At 34.6% G+C, this 25726-nt stretch overlaps 1 protein-coding gene across 2 annotated transcripts in view; it reads left to right on the forward strand.

Moving 5' to 3' along the window:
• The first annotated feature begins 3581 nt into the window (after positions 1-3581).
• The window catches only part of LOC105223551 (guanylate kinase), a 164702-nt gene continuing 142557 nt past the window's right edge, over positions 3582-25726 (forward strand). Inside the window, exons 1-2 of one of the 2 annotated variants that reach the window (XM_049456545.1) lie at positions 3582-3731; positions 5486-5654. The gene's annotated coding sequence lies outside the window, so the exon portion shown is untranslated. Of the gene's footprint in view, positions 3732-4974; positions 5032-5482; positions 5655-25726 lie in introns of those variants that run through there. The other variant, XM_049456551.1, reaches the window with a different exon arrangement.

The following is a 25726-nucleotide window of genomic DNA, read 5'->3' on the forward strand; positions in this document are numbered from 1 at the left end:
ATAAAAATATAATTAAAATTTCAAATAATATATGTTAAACTTTTCTTAATTTTATATTTTCTTTATTAAATCTTTTTTTATTAATTGATTTAGTATTTTCTTTAAAAATAAAAAAAATATTAAAAGTTATATAAAAATATAATTAAAATTTCAAATAATATATGTTAAACTTTTCTTAATTTTATATTTTCTTTATTAAATCTTTTTTTAATTACATAAATAAATTTTTGAACTTAAAATAATAAATTTTTTATGTTGTGAATGAAAAGAAACATATAAAAATCTTACATAAAGAAATAAAAAAATAACAAAAAAAATATTTAAAAAACAAAAAAATATATAAATGATCTAAAATGATATAAAAACTATTAAAAAAATTTCCAAAAATATGTATCTTGTTTTAAATTACTCTGTATATTCTTTATTACATTTATTTATTTTTGCTAAAATAATTTATTTTATTTTGCTAAAATAAAATATTAAAAAAAAAATAAAAAAAAGTTTAAAAAAATTTAAAAAAAAGTTTAAAAAATATTATTTATTAATGAATGTTATAAAAAATATTAAAACATATAAAAAATATATATGTATATATGTATATGTAAAAATATATATAAGTATATGTATGTTTATTAAATTTATTAATTTTTATTTCACTAAATTATTTAATGCGGCTTTCATTTGATTAAATTTAATGAAACTAAATACATTTTATTTTAATTTATAATAATTTTTTTTACACTATTTTTAAGTTTTGTATATAATTTTAGCTTAATTAATTTTTTTAATTACTAATTTTATTTAATTATTAATTTAATTAATTAAGGTAAATTGAATTTTGTTGAATTATATTAATTTATATAAACTTTTTTTTTTGATTAATTGATTTAATATTAATAAAAAAAATTATTTTTATATGATTTAATTTAATTATTTAAGGTAAATTTTGCTAAATTATATTAATTTATACAATTTAATTTTTTTTATTTATTTTATTTCCCTTTTTATATTATACCTAAATTTATACATAATTATATTCAATAATTAATTAAATTTTTAATTAATTTTATATAATTTTTTATTTATATAATTTAATTTAAATAAAATACAATTGTTTATTTTATACTTTTTTTAATTTAATTTTGTTGAATTATATTAATTTATATAAACTTTTTTTACTTATTAAGATTTGATTAATTGATTTATAAAATAATTAGCAATGTACCAAAAAACATGCTTAAATTATTTTTATATGATTTAATTTAATTATTTATAATTTAATTATTTTAATTTATTTTATTTTTTTTTTTATATTATACATAAATTTATTCATAATTATAATTTAATAATTAATTAATTTTATTTAATTTTTTTTTTTATTTATTTTTTTTGATTTGTTATTTGATTTTATACAAATTGAATTTTACTTAATTAAGGTTATATTAATTAATTTTAATTTAAAAGAAATTGCTAATTTTTTTTTAATAAATTCTAAATTTTGTGTTATTTTATTTAATCAGCTGTATTGCAATTTAATTTTATCACAATTTTATCTTATATATTTTTTAATTTTATTTTGATATAATATTTCATTAATTTAATTTAACTCCATAAAATACAGTTATTTTAATGTGTGGTTATGTTATTTTTTAATCTATGCATTTGTTTAATTTTTTTAATATTTTTTATTTGTATTATTTTATTATTTATTTATATTTGATTTTTATACTTTATAAATACAGAATTTTACTTAATTTAGTTTATACAAACTACTTTTAATTTGGAGAAAAATTAAAATGAATATACATATGTATATGTATTAAAATTCATCATTTTTAATTTAATTTTTTGTAACCCAATATAATGTTACTTCATATTTTTTATTTCATTTTGAATTAATATATTTTTATTTAACCTGGTTATATACTTTTATACATTATACTTGTATCATTTATTACATTTATTTATTATTTATTGATACAATTTAATGTATTTTACCATAGTAAGATTTAGTTTTGCTTCTGTTTAATTTAATTTTTGTATAATTCTATTCTTTTAATTTTATTTCGAGTGAACATAATATTACATTTATTACTTTACTAGTTTATTTTAATATCATATTTATTATTAATTTTTACTTTTATTTTTTCATGCATATTTCTGTTTATAACAAAAAACCATTTATATCAGCAAAAATAACTATTCCATACCGGCCTGCTGTTATGCTCCACTGTAATTGTTTTTAGTTTAACAGCTCCTCCAATAACATATGTCTATGCTGTTAGCCACTTAACAGAGCCCCAACCAGCACAGCTCTATAGCAACTAACCAATAAATTCTCTATTGACAATGTACACAGCGCAGTCTCTCACTGCACCAATTTGCTCTCAAAGCGTATTATCTTTGCACGCTCCCGCTCTGTTGTTCATTTTGTTTGCCGGTCTCACGAAAACAACTGTGTGCGCACATTTATTGCTCGCCTATCGCTTTGCCAATTGGCATTTATCTAATTTGTTTCAACATCTTGTGTTTATAGTGTTTGCTATTGTTGTTGTGCTTATCGCAATTGCAGCTGGTTGGCAATTGCATTGTTTAGTTGGCTTGTGCTGCATTATTTTTGGTGGTTGACTTTTTCGTATGCCCGTGCCTTTGCGAGCATGCATTGCACTCACTAACAGTTCCAACAAAGTTGTGTTATAGTTGTTGCTTTAGCCGGGTCGCGTATGTCGTTCAACTGTTTGACTCGTGGTGTTGTTGTCAAATAGTCAGGCCTCCTGCTGCCTGCTGTTTGTGTTTATTGTTTTAGTTGACAGGCTCCTAATGTTGCTGTTGGTCTGAAAAGTTTGTTCTCATTTGTCTTATTCGACATTTGTTTAGCTGACTAGCTCTCTCGTTGTAGGTGCTTTCGTAAAATGTGCAGTGACAGCGACCTAGTAACAGTGTTTAAAAATAGTAAAGAGTTTGCTTAGTTTTTGCAAAGCAAAGTTCGTGAAGGTAACTATTTAAAATATTACTTATATAAACTCTTTAAGGCTGACCCTAAAAATCATGTTGTATTTGCGCTCTCTTTACTGATCATTGAGTTACATTCCGAGATTTTCGCTTTTGAAGCAAATATTTCCTAGATTAAATTTCACTCACGATCTCTTCTTGCATGATTGTTTAAATAAAATCGTTACAGAGGGCTATTTTCCACTGTCCTTAGAGTTCAGCACTTCTCTTTTAATTATTAGACCGCGGACTTTTTGATTCATGTAGTACATATGTATGTATGTCTAAACTTGATTATTTAAATAGAAATGCCGAAAACCTCGTATATGTAGATGGTAAACATATATTTAAGTATTTCTTTGGCTTTGCAACTCCGCACTCCAATATTTGCAAACTCCCCCACTGTATCGCGCAGTAAACCCAAACAAATACACACCAATGCAGTCAAAAGGTCTGTTACCGTTACTGCAATTCAGTTACTAGCTGTGTTCTCTCTGCAAGCTGCTGCGACAGCTGTGTGCTCTCTACATAGTGCAGTCGTACGGCAAACATACGAGCCCCTGCGCTTGAGCGCTGCCTGCGAACACAAACGGCGCACAGTTTTCGGTTGGCTTTCGTACGGTTTGGTAATAATCGGTTTGCCGCGGAGTGTGTGCAGGCACAGTAGTAGAAAAAGTGTAGAATTGTGAGTGCGTTTATTATTGTGCTTGAATTTGCAACGGCAGCGAATCATTTAAGCGGTATTGTTGTTGCTTTGCAATTTGTATATGTATATGTAAATGTGTGTTGTGTAGTGTTTTGATTTTGCTGACTCCTTTATGGGTTAGAAGTGAGCGAGTGGTCGAAATTTCCAGGCGCTGGCAGTTCTAATCAAATTGCCTTTATTTTTTGACTTTTTTCTTTAACTTTCTGTATTTTATTTTGTGTGTGTTTGTTTTGGAGTTTTTGCTTTTGCCGCTTAGTGCTCGTTAAAACTCACTTTAGCGCATAATTTCGAGTCGCTTGCAGCCCGCAAATTACCTTATTTGTACGAAATAAGGAAATGAATTTTTGCAATAGCGAAAAACTGCAACTACACTAATAATAACAACAAAGTGGATCTTGTTCTCAGCTGTGACGCGACTTTTACGGCGCACAATGCAACGTCGCCGACCGCGCTGACTGATTGTCTGTCTGCAACGCTGCGCTGCTTGTTGCTGCCCTGCCAACACATGTCAGTTAGCCTGCCTGGCCCCGTTGCGGTTGGAGCTTTGCCTTTTTTGGGTGGGGGCGCCGGATTTTGCTGATTGACGTGCAGCAGCCAAGGTGGCAGCTGCGGCCGAAACGAGTAGCTACACGCCTATTGTGCGGTGTTGTGACAATAAGGAAGAAATATAATATAACAAGCCTAAAGCTGCCTAGGAGTTTTCGAAAACTCAATGTGTTGTGTCATGCAACATATTCGGAAAACATATGTATTTTTGGTGCGTCTTAAATATTGGTTTAACGGGAAAAATTTGTTTACAGTGTATAATAATGTTGCTATTTTTGCGTGATTTACGACAATTTGTGCGGCGGAAGTGAAACTTTTTTCGCGGCAAAAAGCAATAAAAATGAGGTTTCTTTTAGTGGAGAGGATTTTTTTAATGCCACACAATATTTTGGTTTGCCACAAAAATTCTATTAGCGCCACACAATTTTCTTTGCATATTTATGTACATACATATGTGTATCTTGTATTAGATTTTTTATCAATATTGTTATTTTTTTATTTTTTATAGACTTTTGTATTTTGCAGCGCACACTCTAGTGTTGTTGTGCGCAGAAAAGGGTGTGTACGCGCCGCTGCCGACTCGATTTTGTGTGCTAATATGCTCTTGTTACATATATACCGCTGTGTGTATATAAATTTCGTTGGCAAATGTAAACTTTTACTTCTCCAGCGTCCAACTTGTGCTTTGAATCTTCGAAATGTGGAAATAAAATTTGTGTTTACAAGTGAGCGCAGTAAAATTTGAAAAGAATTTAAAGCAGATAAATGCAAAAATTTTAATGATTGAGGTAAACGAGTAAACAAGGGTGCTATAAAAATATACCGGAAAACCATATGTGTCGATATGTATTTAAGCAGCTTAGTGCACAGAATCGCTCAATAGTTTAATGAAGTGATATATACATACATATATTTTTTTAATAATTATTTTTTTTAAATAATTAAAAAAAAAAATTAAGGGGAAATTTTGGAATAGCATCCCTTGATTTCGGGATTAACGCATTTTAAATAGTTGAATTTTGAACTTTAAGTGGAAGTATCTCAAAAAACGTAAGCCAACGGAAACTATGTATATTTTCCTCTAATCTAGAAAACTTTCTCTATCCGTACATATCCATTTTAATCCCAAAATCGGAGGATGCTATTCGAACACATTTTATCCCAGCGAAAATTAAATCTAATAAAATTAAAAATATAAAAAGTTGGAATAAATTTCAATAAATAATAGTGTTTTTTCAGCAGTGCTATTATTTAAAGAAGTTTGTATTAATATACAAAAATTAAAATAACAAATATACTTAATAAATAATTAAATCAAATAGTGCAATTAGTAAACCAAAACATATTTTAGCGTTAACAAATGCTATACAGCTGCTCTGGAAATTAATTTCAAACAGACTTTTGCAAACAGGTACGTTTATTTTATTTAATTATTGTATTTTTACAAATTCCTTAGTTTATACTTATTCCACAATTAGCAGCGTTAAGTTTATAAGTAAGCGCGAAATCGTAAATTATGGCGTGTTTATATTTCTAATATTTTTAAAATGTGTTCGTGCAATGCTTTGGCTTTCATAATTGTACATGGAATTAATAAAATAAAGAAAAAACATTAACTTCGTTTGCATCGAAGCAATAATACCCTTAACAAATTCAAAATATCCCAAATCCCATACAAGTACTTGATTTTGATCAGTCAGTTTATATTCAGCTAAAGCGATCCATTCTGAGCAGTTTGTTTTAAGATTTGTACCGTTGCCAAAATCTTAAAAAATCCATGCCAATTTTCTTGAAGAAATATGTACTTTAAATAAAAAAGCGCTTGATTCTTATCATTCATCATGTATCACAGCTATATATATTCGACAAATGAGGAACTTCTTGTAGAGAAAACGATGTGTACTGTGCGAAATTTCAGACCGATGCATCGCGATGTCTAAAAAACTAGTTCGCGTTTATGTGGGCAGATGAAACATGGCTAAATCGACTCAGTTCGTCACTCTGTTCATTTATATCTACGTTTGTTTAGGGTCACCGACACATGCTTCTGGGTGTGACAAACTTCGAGTCAAATTTAATATACTCTATTCAGGGTATAAACGTAATATAACGCACAAAGTTGATAACTGGACCAATTTTTTTTACATATTTTTCCGATAGCGAAATATGGTAAAAAATAAATTTTAACTATAGAGTTTTGAGGCCCACACCGTATGCCCGTCTTGAGCTCTTGATGTTGAGCTCTATAATATCCGCTAAGTTTTCAAAATGCTTCAAAATATTCTCAAATATTTATGAAACACTTTTCCATAGAAGGAATACGCGACTGAGTGCCATAAAGCTCCGTGCTAAAATACTTATTAGGCCGTCCACTATCCTTTAAGTTAGAATACTGGGACACTATTAGCCAGTAGTACTCAGACATTCATCAAATGTTGTGAAATGAAGATTTTAGCAATCTTCTTCTTATTTATTGATTTAGACACCGCTAACGCGGTTATAGCAGAGTTAACAACAATACGCCAGCCGCTCTTCCTATTCACTATTTGGCGCCAAATGGCGATTCCAAGTGTATCCGGGCCCTTCTCACCTGGTCTTTTTAGTGGAGTGGAGGTCTTCTTATTTCTCTGCTTTCCCCGGCGGGTACTTCGTCAAATACTCTTAGAGCTGGAGTGTTTTCATGAATTCGGACGACATGTCTTAGCCAGCGTTGCCGTTGTCTATGTCGTAGTATATCTCGTACAGCTCACCTTACCATCGACTGCATTATTCGCCGTTGCCTAAGCGCAAAGACCCGTAAATCCTTCGCAGAATCTTTTTCTCGAAAACTCGTAACGCCGACTCAACAGTGTTGTGAACGTCCATGCCTCTGGAGCATATAGTACGACGGGAATAATGAGTGACATATAGAGTTTGGTCTTTGTTCGCCGAGAAAGGACTTTACTTCTCTATTGCCTACTCAGTCCGAAGTAGCACCTGTGGGCAAGAGTTATTCTGCATTAGATTTCGATCTCAGCATTCCCATAACCGAAATATATGTATGTAGTTCTTCCCATATACCAAATGCTACAGAGCTCATTCATTCATTGTTGTCATCCTAAAACATACTCCTAAATACTTGACCGTTGATAAAACCAGATCCGTTTATACTCGTATTAGATAAAATTTTCTATTAATTATACGAGTAGTTTTTTCTCGTGAGAACGGTATCTCTTTCATCTAATCAGAATTATATTTATCATAAACATATTCTCTACTGAGTTTATAGTTTTGTGTTTCACAGTCGCCGATTTCCAATTCTTAATATTACTTACTGTAATTAGAAAGCCTCGTAATATTTGCATGGTGACTGCCTTTGGGCGTAACTAAAAAATTCTTGTTTAAATGACAGATTAAGACTTCTTTTAATAGTAGTGTTTAGCCCTGAGGCCCACCTCCCGGAACTGGATGCGGTAGAATCGGCAGAATTTAGCTTAGTAGTCAGAAGTCGGAACATTATTCAGTGATTTGTTAAACGATATTTAATTTAGCTGTCATTACGGAACAGGATGATCTTATTGCCCACTTCTAATGAAGTAATCATTCGTAAACAATGCTTTTGAGTTTTCTTTCTGGACGAAAGTTGTACTGTTGTTTCTTTTTTTTACGTCGTTTACCACGTTTTGAAGCCAGTACGTTGTTCAATATTTGTTTGAGGAATTTGAGGCGCTGTTATGTTCTTTATCGGCCGTTTAAACATTCAAAACTTTATTTGCTGTCAGTCCCTTTGTTCGTTACCACCTCTTCATACATATCTCAAATATTTAATAACAGAAACATGTACATTTCGTTTTTATCTAATCTTTTTATATAAAAATTTTGAAGACAGCATACCGATAACAATTGTAGCATTGCAAAATCTCAAAGAATCCATTTCAGCTACTCCCGCGTATTCCAAAAATTCTTAAAAGCTTTGGCCTGTACTATACAGGCACACAGTTAACAGTTAGGTTCATTAAAAATTTTATCAATTGAATTTTATCAGTTGTAAGGTCTCTTTAAAGCACCTTCTTAAACATGTCGCTCCTCTTCTACCTCACATCTTTTTCTCCCAAACCGGTGTATAAAAAAGTCGCTAATTTGTCAGCGCCACCACACAAAGAATTCGCGTTAGATACGAGTTCAATGCACATTAATTTACCCACCACTGAGAGGTCAATAGGAAGTACCATACAAAGTATTCCCTTTATGTATGAATGATTCGTGGTGCGCCTACAAAATATCTAACTGCAATCTGCTAGCACAAATATAAAAGAATTTCTTTTGTTTAAGCCACTGCTTTCATAGCCATTGACAAACATTTCCTTCCGTCCTTTACCGGTGTGTAAAGTCAAATTCGGCAAATGAGATTTAGAGGGTTGTTGCACATTTTCGCTGATAGCAAATTTTTCTCGTACACTGGGGTGGCTCAAAACGCTGGCTGAGCTTGTACTCGTACACAAAAGCGGCGAATAGTTCGAAAAATCGATACTTTTGATAAGTGTGCCGCAAAAGTACCGGTGGATGTTGGCAGAGATAATGTACAACAGTTTTTTGATGTTTATTGGTTTCGGGAGTGTTTGCGCTCTTTGTATTCTGCGCGCGCAACCACCACGTGAGTTTATTAGAGATACTGTTGATAGGTAGTGAAGTGGAGTTTTTAAAGTGTATTTAATAATTTCTAAAATAAAACTATAAAATTCAACGATAAAGGGATAATTTTGTGATTTTAGTGAATGCCTGATAACTGCTCGTGTCTTCTTTTATTGCATTTATTTCTTTTGCTGTTAACTTTTAATTGGAGAAATCATTGTGGTACGTAAAAATGTTGCTCTGACTCTCTCTCCCTCTCTCGATATGTTAAATGTACCGTTTATCCCTTAAAAGCATTGCCACTTAATTGAAATATATAGCCTTTGATTGTTTTAGCGTGGATAAAATATATTTAAAATAATAAAAGAAAGGATATAAAGAAGAATGCTCTTGGTGAAAAATAATTTCAATAACAGATTCTTATTAAGCTCCTTTAAACTTATAGCCTAATAAAACTTCATCTTTACTGGCGTAGACACCGCTTACACGGTTATAGCCGATTTTACATCAGCTTGCCAGTCGTAATAATAAAACTGTACTCACTATAATTCCGAGGCGCCTTTAACAATATAATATCGTGATGCAGTTTTTACAGTATGAACCGAATGTGTCGATATACTGTGTTCAAATTTTCCAAAATAACATTTTTGTATGGCCTGTGTTGCTTTAAAGAACTCTTGAAAGAACTGAAAAGTCTGGGGAGCTTACGGGAATTGTGTTCCCAGCTGCGCTGAGTTGATTAAAACGTCTGATTTTTCCTTTCTTGTTGGTTAGAGCAGAAGCCCACATGATTCCTTCTCTTATGCCACAATCTTCTACATGAAAAATGTATTTAATTGTAGTCATCTAGTTTGAAACTACCTTCTGCGTATGGGTTACTACATAAAAATCCCGCTCCTGTTTCTATTTCACCTTTTCATCCGTCGGTAAATATGTAGATTTCACTGTTGGAGCTGTCGACTACAGTAACATTGGTTAATTTTTCTGTACTGGAAAATGAAAAAATTGTGTTTAATTCCTCATGGATCTCCTCTTCTCGGTCGCTTTGTCAATTTAGCCCGAGTTCATCAAGGTCGAGTAAAATACCATACCCGCAGTAATGGGAGTTACTGAATCTGTAGATTTTGCCGTTGAAGCTGTCGACCACAATACTATTTGTCCATTCTTCTCTACTGGAGAGTGGAAAAGTTGTGTTTAATTTCTCATGGATCTCCTCTTCTCGGTCGCTTTGTTTATATAGCTCGAGTTCTTCAATAAAGTGGAGTGTAATACCATACCCTTAATAACGCCGCGTTTGGCTCCAATGGTCTGAAATCATGGCTAAGGCATAATCTCGATGCCCACAAATCTCATCAAGTAGTTTATTTTAGCTTGAGATTCTTATGCGTATTATTAGCTGTAGCATTACCAACACATTGGGAAAAGGCTAAGTTCCCTTTAGTAAGCCTCTAATTGTTTTAGTATTGAGTACACCTTAAACAATATATCTGGCAGCACTAGTTAACAGATATGTTTGTGTATTAACAGTTTCAGGTACTGAATTAAATCTCTGTAATTCTGTTAGATCAACTCTCTCTGTAGCTGTGATGTTATATCTCTCTCTGTAGCTCTGCCGCTGCTTATATTTGTCTCTGCTTCTCTTTCATATCTCCTTCACTGCTCCAGCAGTAGCACTATCTTCATCATCATCATCACCATCTCTAGGGCATCGCATGCTTTGAGCACATGCTGCCAGTGGCGTCAACCCCTACTGTCAGCCACTTCAAGCTATTATATTTCGGTCACATTCGGCAAAGTGCTTTACTTTATCCTGTGGCGCTTTGATTTCACTTTTTTTTGCCGAATTCTTCAAATTTTGTGTGTTCATAGCGAACAGCAGTCGGCCAAATGTGCGCGTGCTACAATATTTATTTATTTTAATATGCTGTTGTTTGACTTTAATTAACCCTTTTTGCAGGCATGTTGACTCACAATCATATAAGTGTCTCTACTTAAAAGTTTTTAAGGGTAACTTTCGACAATTTCATATGAGTTTTACTTTTTTTATTTTGTTGCTGTATGTTCATGACACAGCTGCCTAATTCATTGCGATTTTTTCGGCGTATTTTATGCGATTCAATCTTTTGTGGCAACCAATTACCCACTTGTGTTAATGTTTTTGTAAAATATAAAATTTGTGGCAAACTTTTGTGCACTTCAGTTTAAATTCTTCAATGACTCACACCCGCTGTATACTCTATTTTTCACTTTAATTATTATTTTTTGTTTTGTGCTGCTGGCAACCACACACATCCACTTTGCCTTCGGTTTCGCATATATTTGGGTCAAAGTGTCCTTGAATTGCTTTCATCTGCCCATCTATACGCGTTTATATTATATGTGTCGCCTTATTTCACGGTTTTTATTATTGTTGTGTATACTTTATTTTACTTTATTGCTTTTGACACCCCCAACTGACATTAGGTGAGTCATCTTTGTTCAGGGTTATGCAATTCTCGTGCCCGCGCCTGACGTGTGGCAAGATTTGTAAGCTTTAATTTCAACAGCATGTGAGTCATCTTATGTCAGGAATATTGGTGCGTTTGTCGTTTCTAGGACCGATTTTTAATGCGCAGAGTGGTAATGAAAATTTCTCTGCACACAAGTGTATCAACATATAAAAGGCATATACATATATAAGTATGTAAAACTAGGGTTAATATTGACCTTGAAGAAGTATGTATATGTGAATGAAAGCATGTTTTACATTGCACTGAACTTGCAAATCGTAATTTAATGAGAAACTATTAAATGGAATTTTAATCAATTGCCTCTTTAGTCAGTAAAAATAAAATGTTATTTATCCTTTTGTGGTCACATTCTTCCCATTAAATGTTTGTGTAAAGATGAAACCTACGAATGGTACTGCGTCCTACTCTCGTATGACAAGACGTCCTGAGGTACTTTTGAGAGACAAAAACTTACTTTAATGTCTAAGAAATCCGAAGTGCTTTTGCCTTGACGTGACAAAAGCCGGATATTCGAGAAGGAAGAAGTGAGATGATTTTATCACATCTGCTTTCAAGCAGCTGAAGCAGCTGGCATCTGGTAAGATCTGCAGCTCCTACGCATTCCCATTCCGCAGTTATTGAGAAAGCTCATCGGCGTTACAATTTTCTGTAATATAGCTGTGTTCGGGCACCCAAACAGTCTAATTATACACTAACTAAATTCCAAAGAAAGGAAGTCTGGACAACTCGTTTATAGTGATAGAGAGGCTGCATATTCTTTCCATAGCATTGAGCGCACAGTCAGCAAACTCAAGGCTGGTCTCGCTCAAGGCTGGTTCTCGCTGTCCTACAATTGGAGTTGATACTAACCAGACTAATGGAAGCTCCGCTTCGGATCAGTACATCTACTGCATCTTTGCAACATGAAAGTTTGCGAGGATTCCAGAGTGCCCAGGCTCGCAGTCTGGTACCTAGATTTCCTAAGAGGGCAGTTTTCGCGGCCAGACATCTTGCAGTTGTATCCATCGGTGCTATATACAACATATGTCATAGTTCCTGTGGTTTGTAGTGATCACAAATATTAGTGAAAATTAATATTTTCTGGAGAATGACAAACTTTTGTTAAGTTCATTTCCACAATAGTCACATGATCCTAATAGCCGAAAATCCAAACTGTTTCATAAAGACTTAAACCACAGATTAGTTAATAAGGAAAGGAACTTCACTAAATCTCAAGGCTCGGTCCATATTAGTATTCCCAGTGATCCAGTGATTTTGGTTTTTTCAGTGATCTTCACCGTCAGAAATGTTTATTGAGCGGAAAATAGTAGTTGTTGAGTATCAAAAAGGACCTACGGTAGAAAGTATAGTATTTTTTCCTAATTGGAATAACATCAAAAGTTTCACTTGTAGTTGAACAAGTCAAAATAGCCCGTGGTCTCATCTTCATCTAATTTTGTTTTTTCTTGGGAAACTAATTGATGTTCTTACCAGCCACAATAGAATGCCAAAGTATTTATGGTATACTTCAAATAAGACACACTTCTGAGGAGCTCATGTTGAGTTCGAGTATTACTGGTAGATAGAGAAACTCTCTGACTATCTGTCAATGTCCACACTTCTTTTAGTCTACAAACATGTTGAAAAAGAAGGGAACGGCTGAAAACCATAACATTCAAAATATTTTCTTCCTTCTTTACTTTTACTTGTTTTACTTTTATTTGTTTCTACAAACCAACCCAAAAACTGATTAAGCCAATATTCAATTATGCGATCAATCCGTATTACCATAAATCACTCAATCAACTTCAGCCCTTGCCATGTCTGCGTGTGCATGGCACGTTCTGCAAGCAGCAGTGCACAACAGTGAGCGGAGAATACATGATACAATATGAGTATATAGTAAATGAAAATGTGTTTGTATGCATGCGGCACGCCTGCGCAAAAACCGGCAAGTCAATGAACTGCCAACGCCTAAGCGGTTGCCCTTTTTTGACGCCTGCACAGAAATCCAGGCGCATGCGCACAGACGCATAAATCGTGCTCCTGACATTGAAATTTTGTGCATAAGCATATGAGAGTGAAGTTACATGCGAATTCGATTTCGTTTTCGTTTTGTGACTGCATATGCATGTCAGTACAGTGTTGTGTAAAAAAAATGCAACCTCTTCAAACTGGAATAATTTATTGGTTTAAAAAAATTTAAGTTACTTTTCAAAAACATACACCACACTGTTGGCATTTACATATTTTTTCAACTTTTAGATTTAATGTAATTTTGATCGCACATTTCTTGTAGATTTTAAAATTTTGCTAAGAAATACCTGTGTAAATATTTCGTTGCATATATTTTGCACGGTACTCCATATTTACTTAATTTCCTATGTCCAAACGCACTTTTGCTCTTCCAGTGTTGTTTGATTTTGGATATGAACTTAAATAATGTTGCATGTATTTTGCACACCACTGTGTGTGTTTACTATTTTTCTCAAATTAATATGCCTCAACGTATTTTCTCTCTCATTGTTGTTATTTAATTTTGAATCGAAATAATGTTGCATATATTTTGCACACCACTGTGTGTGTTTACGATTTTTCTCAAATTAATATGTCTCAACGCAATTTCCCATCTCACACTTGTTCTTTGATTTTGAATATGAACTTAATAATGCTGCAAATATTTTGCACACTACTGTGTGTATTTACAATTTTTCTCAAATTAATATGCCTCAACGCGATTTGGAGAACACAATTTTGTTTGAATTTTGAAAATAGCAATAAACAATGCCTGTTTTAAGTGTATGTTGCATATATTTTGCACATTGCTGTATGTATTTTCTTATTTATTGATTTTACCATGTACCCAGGTATTTCTGCTTTCACAGTTGTTGTTGTTTTATACTTACAAATTAAAAACTAAATGTTTCAAAACAATATTGCATATATTTCGCACTCTACTGTGTGTATTTATACTTTTAGCCCACTTAATATGCCTGGACCGAATATTGTTCGCACAGTTTTTGTTATTGTCATTGTTATTTTTGCACCATTTTTCTACTACATTAACTGCAATTGTAATATTCTGCTATTTATTTTCATTTTGCTTGCATTTTTTCACATTCGTTTCATAACCATGTGATATAGAGTAAACTGACGCTTTGTATGCCCCTCTTCTTCCCCAACACTCGTTGTTTTTCTATATCGCATTGCACTCATTATACGCCTTGTGACCGAGCGCAGCGCATTTAATCGCCTACTTTATGTATTTCATATCACCGCGCTCTCGGGTTTCAAGACGCCGCGTCTCCGACATTCGTTGGCCACCCTGCAGAGGCGGGAGCCTAAGCAACGCTGCAGTTTCATTCACAGCGCTGGCTCACCTTGTCGTAATAATAATATCAGTGACAACAACAACAATAATAATAACAGTAACAGTAACAACAACAGCAACAACAAAAACAATAAAAGCAACAACAAAATTATCATTAACGTCAGCAATGACAATATTGAAGTCAAGAAAATGAGTGTGAGGCAAGTAAATCGCAAAATTTATTATTTGCTTCAAGCCAGGCGCGTTTGTATGTGTGCGGTTTGGAGTTCCCACACGTGTGTTAAACAAAAACAAAAAAAAAAACTAGAATACGGCTTATCAGTGAAGTTGTCGTGAAGGTTGCAGTTTGCTGCACTGCTATCAAGTAGGCTTCACGACGCATGCGCGCCGCTACTCCTTGCGCTCGCATGCGTTCTTGCATTTCAAAATGTTTGTTGTTGTTTTTGTCTTCGTCTTCCTGTTAAAAAAAAGTAATAATAAGTCTGCAAACCGCTACCCACACGTGCTATTATATTTTACCGGCCGACTGTGGTTGGCGTCGGAACCTGTTCTTCATGGACGCTTCGTGCCTGTGTGCGTATGTAAGACACTTGCCACACACAATCTTTTTTCTTAATTTTTAGTATTCCATACTAAAAAAAATATATGATTTTAAACTTTTACTTACACAAGTCACGTTTTCGAAATAAAATTGCATGCTTGTTTTCATTGCCGAATTCTGGTAGCGCTGGCAGCGTCTATAACGACTTAAGTACACACATGTATCGGTATCTCTAAGCTAAAATCAATTGTTGTTTCAAATACGAAATGGAAATTTCGAAAATTTGTCACGAGCTACAGTGGAAAGTCAATAAAGGTTCAAGGTTAATGAAACACGATGACGCCATCGTTTGAGTTTAGCGCAAATGAAAGTGTATGATTAATTAAAGAACTAGACTTTAAAGCCTAAAAAGGATTTACTGCAACGAACTATTATAAGGCACGCGAGAAGCCTGGTGCTTTGATGTAATTCTCATATCTACACCACGCTTCATGATATCTAACTGGTGGTTTAACTGGTAATTTATCTGGAAGACTGGCCAGTCCCTCTACCTCTTTTGCCTGCCTACAGTTCTTTCAACATAACTAGATTGCTAAATATTTCGTTCTTGAAGATCAAAAACTCAACTGTTGAGATATCAGCGATCTTCAAAAGTTTTGTGTGGGGAAATCTTCTGAATGCTTTTACTATATATTCCTTGGAGAGATGTGTGTGTGTGAAGATTTCAAAACCATAATGTATTAATTGGTGCTCATAACTTTCTGCGTGGAGGTTTTTATAAATGCAGGAGAGCTTGTAGCTGCTTAGGTCTTATACAGACTCAATTACAAACCAAATATCCCAACAGATTCGGCATCTCTTGTCAACTCAACAATCACACGTTCTATTCTTCGTAATTTAAAAATGTATTGATCTCACGGTTCTCCGAAACCATTCGAAGATACCGTATTAAAGTCAGCACTGACAAAAGGAACCAGAAATCTCTTCTAAAACATTTCATGCCTCTTGTTCCGAGTGCGATATTTTCAAAATATTATTGCTGGAACTAGAGTTCTTTTATAATTGAAGACCACTTCACTTTAAGTGTTTTATAAAAACCGTGAACTATTTCGAGGTTCCCTACTTCTTTAAAGAAACAACATAAAAGCTTCAAATTTAATAGAGAATATTTATTATTTTTCGAAAGAACATTTTTTGGCATTGATTTTTTGAAGATTATCTCTTTTTCAAATGTTGTTCGCGGCTACGTCTCGGATGGTCACTGCGTTGAGATTAATTTTCGATGACTCGTTCGAGCATTTCGATTGATAACTGGCGAATGACACGCGTATTGTTTTGCTCCCAAGTCTGAATTGTACATATCCCCACAGGAAAAAGTCTAACGGTGAGATAACACACGATCTTGGTAGTAAATGGACCGGCCCTAAACGTATAATCAATTTCTCACCGAAATGTTCTCCTATTGAAACCAAATGTCGCCGAATTCAAGAGTTTCAATTTCAGCCATCAAATTGTCGACTATCATGGCTCTGTAACGGTCGCCTTTGAATGAAGATATGTGCACCAATGTTTCCACCGGCACACAAACCACACCAAACCATTGTTTTTTCTACATGAAATTGCAGCTCTTGAATCTCTTCAGGCTGATCTTCGTCCCAAATGCGGTAATTATGCTTGTCTACATAGCCATTGAACCAGAAATGGGTTTCATCGCTGAACCAAATTTGGCTTGAAAACATAGGATCTTCTTGAAACTTTTCAAGAGCCGATAGAGTGAAGCCATGTCGCTTGGGAAGGTCGAACGGCTTCAGCTCTTGCGCAAGTTGTATTTCGCTTTCAATTTAGGATCTCGACGTAAAACGCGCCATGTCGTTCCATACGCTAATCCGAGTTGCTGCGAACGACGCCAAATCGACTCTTCACGGTATTCGTGTACACACTAAGCTACAGCTGGTATATTGTCTTCGCTGAATCCAGGGTCTCAAGATGGATGATAATGTGGCGAAAAGTACGCACAGAAGACCGATTATATTGACCAGAAGTTAAGCGAAGCGCGCGAAACAGAGAACGGCAATTTCTTATTAAAGTTGAAGGATTTGTAAAAGTTGTTCGAGCGTAAGTCTTTCTATGATGAACTGTCGAACAATACTGAACAAAAATAACATGACAGCTTGTCACGATTCACGCACGACCTGTCAAAAAAAATCTATTGAAAAAAGTAGCTCTACTTGGATCACCCATTATATACATATATACTGTTTCCAAGATGTAGATACTAATTTGTTATGGTCACCAAATAATAATATAACGGAATATATTAGTGTCCATCCTTTCCTGTCTTTCAATTCGCATCGCTTATTCACTGACAAGTACACTCTATACAGGGATTAATAAGACAATCTTCAGCTCGAATATTATAATTTATTTTATCTTTTTACAATAATATATGAGATTAGTTTCCATGGTTTGGTATTATATACGAGTACAACATAGTTAACTCATCCCATCCGACTGTTCTGGTAACTTGATCTCTTTTATGAGGCTGTACATCAAGCAATTAAACGTCTAGTCTCCCAAAATAGCTACTTGTGCAACCCTTTTTTTGAAGATACTCGTAATATTAAAACTAATCAAGGGAATTTATGGCATGTGTCTATAACATTTAGAAAAGTACCGAAAAGTAAACACCAAACCAAACCGGAAGAATCAATATTTAAAGATAAACGACGTTTTATACAAGCCAATTTTTCTTATAAGTTGTCCAGCTGAATATGAAATCGAAACGAAAAACTATTAAAGTCAAATGGAAAATTTTATGTATTGCCTAACTGTCGCGTTTTGAGTAACGAAAGCTCGAACCAAACCGGAAGAACTGCTAACTATACATGAAGTTCTCGAAACAGAACATTTCAGCTTTCAGACTTTCAAGGTCTTCTAGTCTGGTGTCTCGTCAAAACGATCACGCTTTTTTACTAAACTACTTATTATGAATTCGGGTTAATTAAACTACTGTCATTATTGATTTATCGAAGTATCAGCAACTGCTGACTTTATTGTATATTTTATTATAGCATTTTATTAATTTAGTGCAGCTTTCACAAAGTCAGATGTTCTAAAGCATTCAACGCTTCCATTGAAAACTGAAAATCATAAAGTAGTCTTACTTTGTTGCTGTTTGCTGCTAAAGGCAATAAATTTTTACGACTTTAACGCTTCGAAAAACAATTTGTTGCCTTTCTTTAGAAAACTTTCACACTTGAGCACCGAATAAAAGGAACTTTTTTCTATGTTTCGAGCCAGCTTTCTGCAATGTTTACAATTTGTTTGTATGTGTCCATGGTAAATATGTCATGAACTAGCGTTTCCAGAACAAAGCCTAAATTCGTATAGACCCGTTAAATATGTATAGAAATGAAGCAGAAGTGTAGAGTTTATGCAAACATAAGTTGTAAAGAACGGTAGATTTTATGAAATTTTAATAAAATTCATTTTTGTATTATAGAACAATTGTGGAACATTTTTAAAGAGTCGATCCAGAAAAATATCGCTACAATAAATGCTCGAACCCAGCAAAACATGCTGTAAGTTCAACTTTTTTTAATAGTTGCTGAAAAAAGGCGAGGTATAGAACCTTCCCTAATTTTAGCATAAGTTATACTCTCACAAATTTTCTAGTAACAATTTTCTAAGAGTAGATATTCGGTCAGCTTTCCGCCCAACCTTCCTGTTTTTAACAAGTTTATAGCGGGGTCGAGTTCAGTTCTCGAGTTCTTTTGAGGGTTCTTGGTCGCATATGAAACTATCTTAGCTCTGCTTTCGTAGACATGACAACCACTGGAATGTCATATAGAGTGAAGCAGTTGAATAGGTAAATTCGGCAGCACTTTCTCCATATTTAGGTTAAGTAATTTGTTATCAAAGTTAAGCATTTTCGAGAAGATCTTCACAACACTTACGAAGCATCTAAGGAAACTTGCTTTTCACTCAGTAAACGCGACTTTATAGTCCAAAAAGACATATTTTGAATAGTTTTCTACACATTTCCAAAGATTTTCTTTGATATAGGGGCGCTGATGGCTTTTTTAGCTCGGAGATCAACTAAACTCCGAATTAAGGCTTTGATATTTCATGTTATTGGTAGGATGGCAACTTATGTATATGAAGTTTTATGAAAATTCGCATAACGAGTGGACTAATTTCTGGTTGGTCTAAAGATTTTGGAAACAAATGTTCAATATTAAGACTCTTTATTGAAGATTTTCAAAATCCAACTAGCGTTTTGATTGCAAATTTCAGTATTCTCTCAGAACATTACTTATCCATACTATATGAAAGATCGGTCTTAAAACTATAGTTAGTTTCTGATTTCAGAATTCAAGACAACTACCCTTACTTACGCATATTCGCAAGATCGCTTCCATAATATTTAATATAAATCGTGGAAGGATTTCAAGGTACCCTTTTTTTAAGAAAAAAATACAGAAACTTTGAGTTTCATGGGAAATGCTTATTATCATTTGAAAGAACATTCTTTGGCAGTTATTTGTTGAAGATTATTTCTACCAAATGTTGCCCACGGCTACGTCTCAGATGGTCCATACGTTGAGACCAATTTTCGATGACTCGTTCGAGCATTCCGACTGGTAACTAGCGCATGGCACGCGTGATCCTTTGCTCCAAGACCTGAGTCGAAGCGAGATTGCCCGCATAGGCTTTAGACTTGACATATCTCCCACAAGAAGAAGTCTAACGTTGATTATTTTTTATTTGAATCGACAGTTTATCGTATAATTTGCTCCTATGTACTAAATACTCGTCATAATGTTCGTCATAACTAATATACTATTTGAAGCGTCGTCTATTTTAGAGTCTAATTAAGCCTTTTTAAAATAGCAAGAAAACTAGTTACGATTCTCGTTGTGTTTTGGTATCATGTTCGGATTAATCGTCATATTCCAACACCCGTCATTGGAGTTATACATATGTATATAGTGTTTAAGACTCAGCATTAAATTTTTTTTAATGTACAATTATATTCTTATACTTCATATCTTATGCCACGATATTTTTTTTATGCTAACTACGCCTCAGTTTGTATCACCTGGTAGGAATCGTCGGATACCCTACAAAATAGATGGTAAATAAAAATGATCAGCATGGCTGGCTAAGTTGATTAGCTATATCGATCTTTCTGTCAGCCTATGTGTCTACTGCCTAACTAGTTATTTTTCTGCACAAAGCTGCTTATTTGTCCAAAGTGCCGATATTGGATAGCATACATATATGTAGCTGCTATAATCTATACATTTTGTATAAAAAACGATCAATGTGAAGACCTTGTATGGACAAATTTTTATTTGACGAGATATCTTCATGAAATTAGCCAGGATTTTATTTCCAACGTGACGCTTTAATCTCCGCAGAATTTGTTCAGATCGCACCGCTATAGCATATATGTAGCTGCCATACAAACTGTACCTACAAAATCAAGTTATTGTATGGAAACTTAATTATATAAGCAGGGTATTTTAGCTTCGGTATCACCGAAGTTGACGTTTTTCTTGTTTTCTCTTCATTTTCTTACAGTAATGTAAGAACTTAGGTTTTTGGCACACTCTAGTGAATGGGTATGTATGTATGTTTGTATGTTTTCTAACACTCTATTTAGGCGCTATACTCATAATAGCCTGCCAGTGACTGTTTGATAAATCACTTCAAAAGAGCGTAATAACGAAAAGGAATATACAAATAATTGAAAGGAAAGCAGAAATGAGGAAGTGTTTTATAAGAGGATGGTCGGTAAAAGTTTGAAACGAATGTTGTATGTACGTAAACATACCAAATTGTAGCTGCCAGCCTATAAGCGAGTCTTAATAGCACAGATATAAGAAGAATGACTTAAAAACAGACGTATGTATACACATATCATATCAGATACTATTATACAATGATATATGTATATATATGTATCTATGTATACATATATGTATGTAAATTTATATACTATATTTATAAGTGTGTGCATTTTACTCCCATAGCGCACATCTGCTTGCCTGTCGCCATTCATCGAATTCAGGCATTGTGGTTATGCTGATGCTGTAGCTTTTATGCACATCTTCAGCTTCCCATCACACGCTCATAAATATCCAGCTTAACTTCTTTCATAAGATTTTTTTTACACCTATTCATATTGACACTCCAGCTGTTTATTAATACCTGGAAGTTAACCGCAAAAATTATGAAACCGCAACGATTATATTATTGCTAATAATATGTACACATGTAGATATATGCATAGGTATTTAAAATATAAATAAGTATATATCGATACATACAAATTTACTAGGAAATGCGCAAATATTTGATTGTGCTCAATTGACTTTAGTTGGCGCTTTCATAAGGCAAAGAGAAAAAAGAATTTTATTAACTGAAAATATGTCAATATAATTCAAATATACCATACATATATAAATTTATATATGTACATATATATAACGTTTTTATATGAAATATTCAATACATAAGCATGCTTTAGAAATAAATGCTTAATTAGCATATAAAATAAATCAATGTCAACGCTTTAAAGCAAAGCGAATGAGAAATGCAAAGGAATTTAAAAATATCAGCGCTTTATTTGTGGAATTCGTATAACTGATTGTTTATATATGTGCACACTTATTATATAGTACAATACGAGTATAAAATGTAGACTGTTAGAATTTTTATAATAGTAAGAAAAATGGTGCAATCAAAATTCCAAATCGAAGCTCGAATACGCTTGACAAATAAAACCGATTCCACATAACATTTTGATCGCGGACGGATCTATACAATTTCTTTGGAGATTGCACAGTTACTTTAAACAAATATCTGTTCAAAATATTGTGATGATATCTTGTCAAATAAAAAAAATTTCCTTACAATCCCATAATTTTGATCATTCAGTTTGTATGGCAGTTATATGCTATAATGATCCAATGTAAATATTTTCTTCGGCGATTCCACAACTAGACATGCCAAATTTTTGGAAGATATCTCGTTAAATTAAAAAAATGTCCATAGATAAAGAAAAATAGATGAGGATTGCACCGCGCCCTTAGTTCTATTGTGCCCTCTCTTATGTCACAACGAGCCAGCTAACCCAAGCATATTTATAAATCCCGATATTTCGCTAAGTGCTAATGAGGCGATGGGATCCCTATTTGACAACATGTATCCAAGGGCCTTTATTCTGCATCTGCAGACTGCTGTGCAGTCAATTAGTAGGTATTCTGGAATTTAGGCTCCCTGTTGCAGAACCGGCAATGTGCACTAGTAGCTAGGCGTATGTTATATAAATGCTTCCTGAGTTTACAGTGGCCAGTGTAGAATGCGACAAGTAGCCTGAGTTTGTCCCTAGGGAGGTTGATTACATACTTATTTAAATCTGCTGAAGTTATAACCCTCCATTATCAACTTAGCATGACGCATGCCTTGGAGTTGTTGCCAATACCGCTCTATGATTACTCTCTCTTCCTTGCGGAGCAGCTTCTTTATAGTATGAGGACTCAAAGGTTCAGGTCCTGTTAGCGGACGCGGGGAGCAGGCGAGCTCATTAGCCAGTTCAATCCAAGTTATACAATTGTGACTAGGAATCCAGATGAGGTGCACTTGGTTACGTTCCGAAAGACTGTTCAGCCTTTCTCTACACTCCTGCATCAGAAGCAACTTGATTTCGTAGGCAGATGTTTTTGAGCCAATCGTGTTACACCACTTAATTCATTCATCCGTTGGTATGAGATTACCTTACCTCTGCCACACGCTTATGCTATCATTTGAAACAGTGCGTATTTGGCTACTTGACCAATTAGTAGGTAAAGTGGTAAGAACTTTAGCATTGCTTCAAGTGCTGCCGTCGAGCATGTGCGCATGGCACCCGACATGCATACGCATGGAAGCCGTTGCAGCTTCGATAGTTGGAGCCCTACCGAAGTTTGCGATGCTTTTGAGGCCCAAGCCACCGCCCTATACGTGATTATCGATCAAACGATCATGGTGTACATACATCTACCTTTCAATCCTTGGTTTGTAGCCCCTGGATTTACCTGCTAACCATTGACCATGGATAGGTCAACATAATGCTTCCACCGCAGAGCGGAATCCAGCTTGAGACCAAGATGACCATATTAGTCATTTTACGAGCAGGGACTTACGTCTCGTAAACGGGTGATGGTAGATTTCGAGAACCCCTTTGTACTAAGTCGCAGAGAGTGTCCTCGAATTTGCCTCTAGCTATAATAACAATATAATGGTAGTTCCAAGTTGAAGTGTTTCAAATTTTATGCGAAAGAATATGGTAATGAGGAATTAGAGAGATAGGTAGAAAAAAAGAGAGCAATAAAGCGGTTATTTCTTCGCCAAAGCTTCTACTTCAACTCTCTTGACTTGATTAGACTAACGTCGTCGAGTACCAACCATAACTAGAGCGCAGTTAATACTTCATTTCCATAAGTTAAAGTGTTTAGTACACGTTTCTTCACAAAAAAAGTCGAAAAATAAGTCAATAAACAACTTCTAAGTTCAAGTGACAGCAATTGTTTTTCTGTCTAGCCATTTTCCGCACCATCGTTCATCAAAAGCTATCAACTAATTAAGTAGAGCAAAACCCGGAAATAAAATCTGCAATTGTCCCTTAGTCTACCTCGCTAAGCTTACGACTCCCTTTAAGTGGAATCCATACAAATTCATTGCATCTAATCTGCGACATATACCGCAAGAATTACGCCACCCCAGTGTTGTGTGTACGAGTGTGCTTATGTGAACAGCGTTGCCACCCATTCAGTTGTCTGTAATTAATAAATCACCACTTTAAGTAGCAAATTGATGACAAATTAATATGAAGACAGCCTAGTCGATGAAAGAATAGAAGAAGCTAGAGCAATTTCAACAAATACAGGGTGTTTTGTATTGTGACGACTCGTCAAGGGATGGGTTCTATAGACAAAACCCAATAAAGACTCAAAGTTTCTATTTTGGGTAGATGTTTGATCATCAAAAACTCTACATGGCGCTAACGATTCTTTATTTTTAGTCTACCATTATATTCAAGAAGTCTCGGATCTGATTTATTTTAACTATTACATTTGGTCAAGTAGAGAACTAAATTTTTTGTAGAAATTTCGAGGACTCCGGCCGGACTCATGGTTATCAAATTCAGCTCGATACCAGCTGTTGGCGCATTGGAGTTGCTTTCTATAACCTGTACCCGTCGGAGCCAACTTTTAATTTCCCAAAACAGGCTTTGTAGGGAACGTCACGCAAGTTTTATACCTAGTACGCATAATTCATGAGAATCTTTCGTTTTTAATTTTGAAAATTTTTTATAAAGGTTCGACATCTCAAAGTACTAGGATATCTTATCGGTAAGTATATTTAAAAAAACTGTTCATATAACCTCTAATTATGGCTTTCTATAGCTCTTCTTTTCCCTCTTCTTCGGTACAACAGTGAGTCGGTCCGGGCCGAAAACTCCAGTTGCCTCAATCTTTAGTGAGATTGTAGCATTAGCGCAAGTTGCACATCCCAAGAGCATACAGATCCCTCAGCACTTGGTCCTTCCATTGTATGCATGGGCGTCTTTCTTCCATTATTTACCCAAGGAACTCGAATTGAAAAAACTTTTCGCAGGAGCGTCATTCTCCATGCGTACGACATGACCTAACCAGCGCATTCTTTTATTTTGTTTTTGAGATTTGAGAGATGGCGCTTAGGCTTTACAGTTTGACTGCGAATACGGACTTTTTCTTATGTCAGAAAACGTCTTACATCGGACTTAATTTATGGGAAGCGTACCAAAAACATATATGAAAACCGAATTTCTCTTTCGAAGCATGAAGAGTTTGGTTTTAAAACCGTCGGAGTCCAGAAGGACCAGAACGCAGTCTGAGTTATATATATTCGAAATGCGTACGAATCGTTTCGACGATTCAGGGCAAAAAATACTTCTGAACCAAATCAACACCTGCGATATGCTGCTGAAACGGAATGAACTCGACCCATTTTTGAAGCGGATGGTGACTGGCGACGAAAAATAGATCACATACGACAATATCAAGCGAAAACGGTCGTGGTCGAAGGCCGGTGAATCGTCCCAAACAGTGGCCAAGCCGGGATTGACGGCCAGGAAGGTTTTGCTGTGTGTTTGGTGGGATTGGAAGGAAATCATCCACTATGAGCTGCTCCCATATGACCAAACGCTTAATTCTACTATTTACTGCGATCAAATGGAGCGCTTGAAGCAGGCGATCGACCAGAAACGTCCAGAATTGGCCAACAGGACAACGCCAGACCACACACTTCGTTGATGACTCGTCAGAAGCTAGTGGAACTCGGATGGGAGGTTTTATCACATCCACCATATTGCTTGGACATAGCGCCAAGATATTACCACCTTTTCCTGTTCATAGCGAACGCCCTTGTTGGTGTAAAGTTGAACTCAAAAGGGGCTTGTGAACTATTTGAATTAAATCCGA

Source organism: Bactrocera dorsalis, chromosome 4 (genome assembly GCF_023373825.1).
Source record: "Bactrocera dorsalis isolate Fly_Bdor chromosome 4, ASM2337382v1, whole genome shotgun sequence".
In the NCBI taxonomy this organism is placed as follows: domain Eukaryota; kingdom Metazoa; phylum Arthropoda; class Insecta; order Diptera; family Tephritidae; genus Bactrocera; species Bactrocera dorsalis.